Here is an 11279-nt window from a genome sequence, read left to right as displayed (position 1 = left end):
GGTAGACTAAATGCTTTCTATGTATTGGGCTGTTGCTCAATGTTGAAGACAACCTGCCGCCTCCTGGATGATTCTCTTTTTTAAGGCATGTTCTTTTTTATTGGGATTTTGTCTCATTAATTCATACTCTTTTTTCAAAGTTAATAAATAGTACGATTTATTAACCTGGCAATGTTGCAGGATGTGTGACTTAAATAATGGTTTGGACATTAAGCCTTGATTACACTGCCTATATGTATAACCTTATTATCCATGTTCCCTATGTTTGTGCTCCCTGAGCTCAGACATTGATCTGAAAGTCTTGCCACAATCATCACACACTGAAAGATTAAAACAAAATATGATTATTACATTAAAAAAAAAGTCGTACATTGAAAAATGCAAAATAAAGTTTTTTTCTAGTTAGTAGATTGTTTTTTACCCTTTACACATAATAATGCATACAATGAGAGTAGGAGTGATCTATTTCATAGAACGTCCAGATTTGTCCATTAAAATAGAAAGTCATTCAAGTAAAAATATTTTTGTTATGTTTCGGACAAAACACACACAGGCCGGTGACACTTTATTCCTGCACGGTTAAAAAATTAAAAGTTGTCTGTTTTAGCCATTTCAACAATAGTTTCATTTTGAAAACCGACAGTAAAATGTTTAAGGCTAGCTTACATTTTTTATATTTGAACTGAACAAAATATTAACCTTTTAAATCTTGGATAACTTTCCCTTCGTGGTTGGATGTGCTGTTTTCAGTTGGTGAAAAAACAGGACTGGACCATCTAAGGCTGAAATATCATCCCCTGAAACATAATCAATACTCAATTCACAGATCTATGTTTTCTTTGAATCATTACAAAATTAGCAAAAGTTATAAAATGTACCATATGTTTCATTTCATGAAAAAGTGAATAATATGTGAATAAGGTCTTTACTCATTCCTTATTCAGTACATTTGTATATTGATATATAATATAATCATAAAACAAAAAATATAACAATTTTTATATTAAATAAAACGTTCAAAAGTCACGTGTAAACAAAAAATCTCTGTGTAGTGATCTTTGACACATTTCTATGATAAACAAATGACTGGGCTGAACCATTTGTGTTAATTTAGAAAGTATGACACAGAATAAATGTGTAAAAACTATGGAGCTATTAAATGTGTTCAAAGTATTAAATTTTCAAAGAACTTATTGTGTTAAAAATGGGATTTTTTACCACCAGGGACCCGCATCACAAAAGGATACTCGGGTTTGCTAATTTACGGTAAGTAATCTCACTTCGTACCCCGAAAATTTAACCACAATGTGAAAATGTCTCAGCTTCGAAACGAGCCGTCATACATATACAAGTTACCGATATGGACTGAGCAACAGAGGAAAACGTTACCATTACGGCCTATGGCGAACATAATACGCATCTTGACCCAATTGATGTCAAATTAAAGGAGGAGGTGATATCTCCAGACGAGCAACTTATTGGACTGTTTCTGGTGCCTTTGTTACGATCTCCCATCAACCGAAAATCCTGATCTGGCTTTGGCTGTTATGGGTTTTCACATTTCCTAAAGCAGTAAATATCGCCCTCAAATGTAGACAGCTATACCATTCCCTCTGCCTTTTGTTCGAAGTGTTTCCGATGGAAATTTATGTGGGCCTTTAGTTGTCTTATATCCACATAGCAAGCAATAGAACGGTACTTGCGTTAGCTCAAGATGGTTCATCAAAATATAAATAATCACATGATATCTACGCCCCTGGTAGGGCGTCTCCTCAGGGTACCTGCGTCACATTGTTGCCCTTCTAACGGCCTTAATAATATCATGGTTGCAAGTATTCAACTGAAAATAACATAGGACCTTAGAAACTTGTCTAATTATATAAAAAAAAATCGAAAGATTCCACAACTCTGCTGATCTGGAGATAAAAATGTCATTGCTTCATTAGCTAGAAACTTTGATTATTCTTATTTATTTATATAAACTTTCTATTTGTAAATTGAAATATCCACTATCCATGGATTTGAATAGTCAGCTGTCAATGTGTAGGCTGCCAGTACACAGCAATACTGATGTGAGGAGTGAAAAGGGAGATAATCCAACAGTTTATAAAAGGAATATATTCATCGGACAGTACTATGAAGTATTCATCAATTGTAAAATGAAAATTTTAATTCCAAAATTATCAATTTGATATCATCAGCTTGTGTTATTTCTTATTTATTCATAAGACATTATATGCTTTCTTTGAAAAACATTCTTAAGTTTGCCAACAAATTGTTTAACTAATTACCATATTATTATTTTTTATTTATATACATTAAATATGAACACAAAAAAGTATTTTACTGATAATGTGAACAAGTATTTATCAGCTTATCAGAATTGCGTTTGGCGCAGTCAATCTACTCAAATGTTAAAAATCTCAAATCTCAATTAGAACAAAAACAAACAAATATTCAAAAAGAATCCTAAAAAGGCATCTTATCAAATTTAACAACATTCATTGATTAATCATATAAGTATTTTTAATCAACCCATAACGGATTGAAAAAAAGGTACCAGGATTTCAATTTAATACGCCAGACGTGCGTTTCGTCTACATAAGACTCATCAGGTTCACATCAACTCTAGTGTAGTCGCGTGTTTGAGGTCAAAATGTAAGGTCACGCAGGAAGTGATATGAATTAATTTTGTCGTTCAAAGTATTTTCAAATTTATAATAAAACAATAACACAATGGCGGGATGTTTTTAGGTACATAGCCACGTCATATGTACCTAAGAAACACAAAAAGTCACATCAAAAACCAAAAACACCAACAAAAACGAGATAATACAAGCAATACATTGAAGGGATGTATAAGTACCGAGCCACGTCAAATGGATAAAACCGAAAACAGACTAAACAGTACAAGTTATATTAATAATAGAACAAATACAAATAAAAGAACATTATATACCTATATAGAGTTATTTTCTTCAAAACTGCTTTTAAAAATGTAAAAAATTGAAAGGAAAATGAAATATTCAAATCAAATAACATGACGAATAGCAATGCGACATATATCATATATAATATATTACATGTATAACCATTATTAATGCAAATTTAATCGTGTTGCCTGCCTTCCACTTCTGGTTTTAAAATAAACAACACCCTCATCTGATTAATTTTCACCAATACCATCATGATCATTGTCATCAGATTCTCTTCTTCATTCTCCCCCATCTCATCCTAATCACTACACTCTTCCTCTACATTCTCTACACTATTATCTGCCTCGTCATCACTCACTACTCTCTGATTAAATCCTCATTTGTCTCGCTTTTCTGAATTGCTAAGGACATGTCTTGTTACTAATTTCACTTTATCACTTTTTTCTCTCTCTTTTAGATAGTTTGTGTTCGTCTATATCTTTGTCTAAATCATTAACAAGCAGACAAATTTCTATCTATTAAGGCAAGCCTTTCCCCGTCAATGTCTACATATTGTTTACGTATTTTTCTAACATTTTGTAACTTTCTATCATTTGTTCGAATATTTTTGGCATTTTTCAAGTTAACAATACGAGTAACATATGCTTGAACACGAATTTCATCAACACAAAACTACTCGACAAGGTTAGTTACAGCTTCTGCATTGTTCAATACACCATCTATGGCAATAAAGTCATAACCCCCCGTGCTTAGTCAACCTGAAAAGAAGTGTCCCACTCTCTCAGTTATCATTTTTTTCTCATGACACACCTACTTTTTATGCCCCACCTACGATAGTAGAGGGGCATTATGTTATCTGGTCTGTGGCTCCGTTCGTTCGTCCCGCTTCAGGTTAAAGTTTTTGGTCGAGGTAGTTTTTGATGAAGTTGAAGTCCAATCAACTTGAAACTTAGTATATATGTTCCTTATTATATGATCTTTCTAATTTTAATGTCAAATTAGAGTTTTGTATGATCTTTCTAATTTTAATGTCAAATTAGAGTTTTGACCCCAATTTCACGGTCCACTGAACATAGAAAATGATAGTGCGAGTGGGGCATCCGTGTACTGGGGACACATTCTTGTTTTCAAGATAAATAATGACCAGTCCCTAAAAGAAAAAAATAACAATGCTTTGCAACAACAAAAAAACGGTAGCATACGCTATATTTTTTTTACTTTTGGATACCATACGGCATAATTTGTTAATGGAAAACAAAAAGGTAAAACATGCTATACATAAGAACAAGTGACTAGTATGCTGTTGTTTTTTATTGACAACATTTGTTGTAATTGGAGAAAAACTTTCAACAAATAGTCTGCAATTGTGGGCCTCTTGTCGGCCTTTTCTTATTTTCATATGAGTTGGATTTCCGTCTGACACTTGTCAAAAGCAAGTGGATCAAAGAAGCCAGATTGATTAATTTCACATTCAGATGTATTGATGATTTACTTTCCATTAACAATCTAAAGAAATGTCATTAATATATCCACCCAGAACTAGAAATTAATGAAACAACAGACACGACTTCCTTTATACATTTCAGACTTGTACTTTGAATTCGACAGGGTCATCTCGGTACTAACATTTATGACAAACGAGACGATTTTAATTTTGAAATTATTTTTTTTTTGGAAATATTCAGAACCAGACTTCTTCCTCAACTTTAATTTAATGCTTATTCATAACAGGTATCTACAGATAAATGCCGCTTCATCAGATCTGGCCAAAGCTCATGCAGAAACCATTCCAGCTTTTCTTCAAAACAAACCAAAGAATGTTGTGCAGTTCTGTTTTAAAAGATGGCGAGAAGCTGAGAAATAAACCATTCCAATGTTGACGAAATAAGTAGTGGTGTATATTTTCAGACTCATCAAGATAAAGTATATGAAGTCAATACCAATGCCAACCATGTCTGCTTACCACCATGTGACTGTCCTGACTAGAGGGATAATCATCTTCCCTGAAAACATTTTTTTTGCAATATTTGACACTCAAACTGTTCGTAGTAGGGAATGGGAATCTCTTCCTGGACAATCCGTTCATAGGTCTTGACATTGGCCCATCCAACAACTGTTTGTCAGCTCAACCTGAAAATGCAACAGAGGAACACAGCAATAAAAGTCATCCACATGAGACTCAACAAATAAATATATCTGCAATCAAGAGACAAAGGAATTTAGTAGGCAGTGCATTTAGGCAATTAACAGATATTGCATATCATTGCCAGGACATGATCCATGTGCTTAGAAAAATATCAACACAATTGGAAGTTAAGTCTACAGATCTTGAAATTTAATGTTCCGAACAGCGGCCTGTTTGTACTTGAAGAAGATGATATGCTTCATATAGGGTCAACAAAAGCAGCTAAGAAATTAAAGAATAAATATCTTCAAAAAAAGAAATTGCTGAAACTACTAAAAAGGAAAATAACGAAACCTGCGGACCGCTGCAATGAGGAAAAATCAGTTTACCACTAAAGGAGCTGAGAAACTGATTTCTGAAAATCATGGTATGTTTTTCTGTGGAGAATTAAATTGTTTGTAATCATCAGGTATAATGTATGTTATTTTTTTATTCCACTTTAATGTTAAACAGTAAGAAAGAATATAATTCATACTGATAAAGTTTGTCATGAAAAGTTGAGTAGATATAGACTTGTTTTAAATCCGTTTCCAGTGTAGGCTATATCTGATTTTAAATTCACAATTTGGTGTAATTATTCCTTGGTACAAATTTTCGTTTCTTACAATTAAGAGCATTGGTGAAAAGTTCATATACATTATTACCTTAATAAATAAACATTTGTAGCTTTAGAATTGTATTTGGAGGCAATCATATTGGATGTTAAAATTACTTACATCAGCTAAATAAAATATTTGCTTCTCAACATAGCTCTTAGATATTAAAATTTTACTTTTGTTAGCTATTATTCGTGTGATTCTTCGTCAATTATGTTCTCCTATTTATTTATATTGTAGTCCTGTAATGTTGTGTTGTCATTTTAATGTTTTATTTCACATGGCCATAAAAAAGGGAGGTTTGGCATGCCACAAAACCAGGTTCAACCCATCATTTTTTCCTTTAAAAATGTCCTGTACCAAGTCAGGAATATGGCCATTGTTATATTATAGTTCGTTTCTGTGTGTGTTACATTTTAAAGTTGTGTCGTTTGTTTTCTCTTATGAGTGTGAGTTCACATTACTTTAAGACGTGTCACGGTACTTATCTATCCCAAATTCATGTATTTGGTTTTGATGTTATATTTGTTATTCTCATAGGATTTTTGTCTAATGCTTAGTCCGTTTCTGTGTGTGTTACATTTTAATGTTGTGTCGTTGTTCTCCTCTTATATTTAATGCGTTTCCCTTAGTTTTACTTTGTTACCCCAATTTTTTTTTTATCCATGGATTTATGAGTTTTGAACAGCGGTATACTACTGTTGCCTTTATTTAGATACAACGAACAAATGCTACCTACCATGAAGGGGAATAACTTTACTATTAAAACATTTTTATTATCAAATTTGTGCTTCTGAAATAAGTTGCTTGAAAATAACTGTTACCATGCAGCAAAGTTCATCACATTTGGATGACATAATGCATGTATTAAAATGCAACTGCGGACAGAGCATTTCATGGACTTTTAGGAAACTGCAAAAAGGTGGTACACGTATGATTTGTCAAGATTTGTTTGAAGGAAATAATAATCTTCTCATAAATAATGGGACTGAATTCATTCAAATTTTGAACAAAGTGAGTGTATCCTATATAGTTATAGGAAAATAATGGGTTATACGTAACCAAGGGATATAACTTATAATTGTGCATTTTAAATTTTAAATAAAGTGCCAGTAACTTTTATAAAAAAAAAATAACATCACTTATGTTAGGAATTCTATGACTGATACTATTTTTATATGAAAGGTGAGACTATCTCCTTCTTTATACAGTCAAAGATGTAACAAGTAAAAGTTAAAACAAGACACATCATGCAAATACCACAGTCGAAGAAGTCCAGTCAGAATGATTGATGGAAGACTTTTCAACAGGTAAACGATGGAAAATTGAAAATGAATCAGTACACATCCATCAGATTTGGTATAAAGACATCATTAAAAGTCCGAGAAAAATATGACCCTGTGCAAGGCAAAAGTACATGCTAGTAACTTTAGCATGTTTTAGTGTCCATAACAGACGAACGAAAGATACCAGAGAGACAATCAGACTCATAAATCGGAAAATAAACTGACAACGACAGGGCTAAAAATGAAAAAGCCAAACAGACAAACAATAGTTAACATGACACAACATAGAAAACTAAAGAATAAGTAACAAGCACCCCGCCACCAACTAGTTTTGATGTTAGGTGCTCCAGAAGTGTGAGCAGATCCGGTTTCACGTGTGGCACCCGTCGAGTTGTTCATTTTATAACAATCTGATATTCATCTATTGTATGATTGAAGGTTATGTTTTCATTAAAACTCAAGATGATTAATATATGTAATAGAAAATTGTAGAGTTTTTTGTTTTAAAGTTCATCTTAACTCATTTCTTAAAATTTCAAAAATTTCAAATTAACATTTTTATCTACTGTTTTAAACTCTGATTCTTAAATCATTTACTTTAAACACAAAATAATTCATCAACCTTGGTTCCTCCTATCTCTTAAAATTGAAAAGTACAAAATCTGGTTTTAGTTTTGTTGATGTTTCATTAAGTTTCATCTCAGTTTATTGTTTGATCATTTTTTTTTATATTTAATCTTTTTAGAATACAATTGTACATTTCCTACCATGTGAAATAATGACGTCAATATTTTGTGGCTTGAGTAGATGACCCATTGCACTCTTTTCTAGAAGGGTTAAGCATATTACTAATAGATGGTGTTCTGTTAATTATTAACGCATGAGTCAACAACATAATCGCCTTTAGTGAAAATAAAGGCAACAGTAGTATATATATATCGCTGTTCGATTTTCATAAATCGATAGAGAAAAAACAAATTCGAGTTACACTAAAACTGAGGGAAACGCATTAAATATAAGAGAACTACGACACAACAGAAACACAACATTAAAATGTAACACACACAGAAATGAACTATAATATAACAATGGCCATTTCCCTGGCTTGGTACAGGGCATTTTAAGATAAAAATGGTTGGTTGAACCTGGTTTTGTGGCATGCCAAACCTTCCGCTTGGATGTGGATATGAATTATTCAATAAAACATATGTACGTGCAAATACTCGTAAAATACCGGAAATCATCACATTACCGTCTTCGATTCGGGCGACAATATATTCATACCTGAGTGCACACATCAGCTCTTCAAGCTTATTAATTTGCAACTGAAAACACACATTAAATTGCCGATTATGTTATTTTTGTGAGACAAATTATTTTATAAAGTAAATGTATAACAAAAATTCTTATGAAACAATGACAAATTAAGGTTAAATTTTTGCGTTCTGAAAGGGTGCACTCTATCGAACTCAATAAAGGTGTGCTTGTTTACATTTTGTGTTTTAGCTATGTAGTGATTGAGTTAAGATTGTAAAGTCATTCAATCGACAAACATTGCTTTGAACGAAGGTCTAATAGTCAGTTGGGGAATTTTTACTTTCTTTGGCACAACAATATGTCGATTAGACATACCATCTGGTTACTATTTATTTGCTTTTCGTAATGTATACATTGTTCCTCATTTGATAGTGTTTTTTCTCATTTTCTTTCCTTTTTACTTGGATTTATTGCATCACTATTCAATGAATTTAGTCTTGTTTTATAAATTTTGCACATATTGTCAACTGATTTTGTTACTTTGTTTGCATTCAGTTTTTTGCATATGATCGTCAAAACTATTTCCGATACATGTCAGTCTATTTGCTTCATATGCAAAATCTGCCAAATACCCATCCTGATGCGCATCAATATCTTTCATCTAGTTGTTTTTTGTGTTCAGAGAAGCTCTCATGAATTTTCTAGATCTTCAGTTGACCAAATAATCGAGTAATTGAACAGAGATACAAAAACAAGAGGGGCATTGTTGGTTTCAGTTTAAATAAAAGTTTTGTTAATTTTTGGTTGTTAAATGCACATGAAAGAGCTTCAATATCATCAAAATGTCGAGATTTGGCAGGAATAGTTAACCCTGAAACATCCACACAAAAAGAACTTGGCAAAACTCAAATGAAGCGAGATAAAAGTGACGTTTTGAAATTGATTCAAACACTGCAAAGCTGGACAAATCCATTTGAGTCATCTGAGCAGTTATCAGGCTTGTCCTCGGGTACTGTTGCTTCTTCTGAATTAATGTGCGACCTTCTGAACGCGTATGAAAGGGGAAAGTTGGCATCAGATAATTTCATCAGTGGACGGCTTGTTCAAAAGTCAATCGACATTTTCAAACCAATCAAAAGACAATCATTGCTTACATTTTCAACAAAGGAAATAAAAGGTAAGCAGTTAATGGCTGATAAGGACAATAACACATTGAAAGCAGATAGAAATATTTTTGGTCGCCTGCTTGTAATGGCCCAGACAAGACAGTTGGATACGCGAGAGGTCCTCCAGTTTGAATTAGGTCCTCTTCCATGGTCTCTTGCAAACGTTGATGGTACACCTGCAAAGACAAATACAAGCTATTCCTGAGGAAAGCATGTGGATATTTGATGGCATGGCAGTCATCCAATCCATCACATCACAAGGATACCAAGTACTTTTTCTGATTTGGCAAATGTTGTTTTTGAAACCATCCTTTCAGTTTCAAAAAGAGCTCCCCGCATTGATTTTGTCACTGGTCAGTATCCCACATTGTCCATAAAAAAATTAAAACGGGATCGCAGGTCCTTGGGAGGGCAAATCATAACAACAATTTCGAGACCATCACAATCGTGTCCTCGGCAATGGAAGAACTTTGTGTCAGTTGGTAGAAACAAAGTTGCTCTATTTGAATTCTTTGTGTCAGAATTGAGTAAACAATCGTATAGATTTACACTTGAAGGAATTGATTTATTTGTATCACATGGAAGTATGTGCCACAAAATTTCTGTTGAAAATGAAATAGTGACAAGTGTAAAATGCACTGAGCTTTAAAGCAAACAGGAAAAAGCTGACACAAAATTTGGGGAGAATATTTGTAGAGCACTGCCAGGATTTCACGCTTTTAATGGTTGTGATTCAGTAAGTGTCCGGTAAGACTTTGTCCGGTAAAGGAAAAAGCAAAGCATTCCGCGTTTTGACACGTTCTGTGGAGTTTTCAGAAGGTCTATCCCGTCTTGGTGAAAGTTTTGAAGAGATAGGCGAAAAACTGTCAAAAACTCTCGAGATGGTTACGAGAATAATAACATCAATGAATAAATGTTCATTGTCATTTATTGCTCCCAACAAAAGATGCAATGTTGAAGCACATCAAACGAACCAACTTTCAGGCAAAGATTTGGAAATCTGCTCTTCAACACAACACGGTTCCATCGCCAATGCAAACAACCATGGTTGGATTGTTAAGAACGATTTGATCAGCATCCATTGGCTAGACGAACCGCCAGCGTTAGATGCTATATTGATACTAATAAGCTGTTCATGTGTTCGACAAGGTTTATCCTGGACAGATGGCTGCAAATGTACGAATGCTTGTAGCAACAAGAATAATCAAATCGTTGATATTGCTGACGATGACGACGAAGATGATGAAGATGATGGTGATGATAATTCGGTAGATGGCGTTGACGAAATTGAAGATGATTGATCATTCTATGGATTGGCCTTCTTCATGACCTTAAAATGTTATGATTCTGTTGTTAAAAGAACTTTAATATAGATCTTGAAACTCTGACAGTTCTTTTATTTTTTTTAGTACTATGTGTGTTTTTTAATGACTGTGATGTACATTGCTTATGTTTGTGTTTGTCATTGATTCCATGTTTTTTTCCCTATCTTATCTTTGAATTTTGTTCAACTGCCTTTAGTTACTTGATGCTCTATGTTTCAATGTAAAAAATAAACCTTTTTTATCAAGAAAACTAGTATGTATGCTTTGTTTCATTCAAAATCATGGATTTTAGATGTAACCCTCCCCCTTTTTTCTTGCTCCTATACGATTTAAAAATTAAGTAAAAATTAGCCTCCGTATTAGTAAGATATGATTTGTTCAATTTAATAAGAGAAAAAGTACCAAATACTTGGTTACTTTTTCTTTTTTTCTGTATAAATATGTTAAACAAAATTTTTGATATACTCTTAAATAAGACCCCTTTTAACCCCTTTTGGACACTTTTTCAATAGTCTAACACCTCTTAAA

Source organism: Mytilus edulis, unplaced genomic scaffold (assembly GCF_963676685.1).
Source record: "Mytilus edulis unplaced genomic scaffold, xbMytEdul2.2 SCAFFOLD_168, whole genome shotgun sequence".
Lineage (NCBI taxonomy): Eukaryota > Metazoa > Mollusca > Bivalvia > Mytilida > Mytilidae > Mytilus > Mytilus edulis.
Note: the sequence above shows the minus strand (reverse complement) of the source record.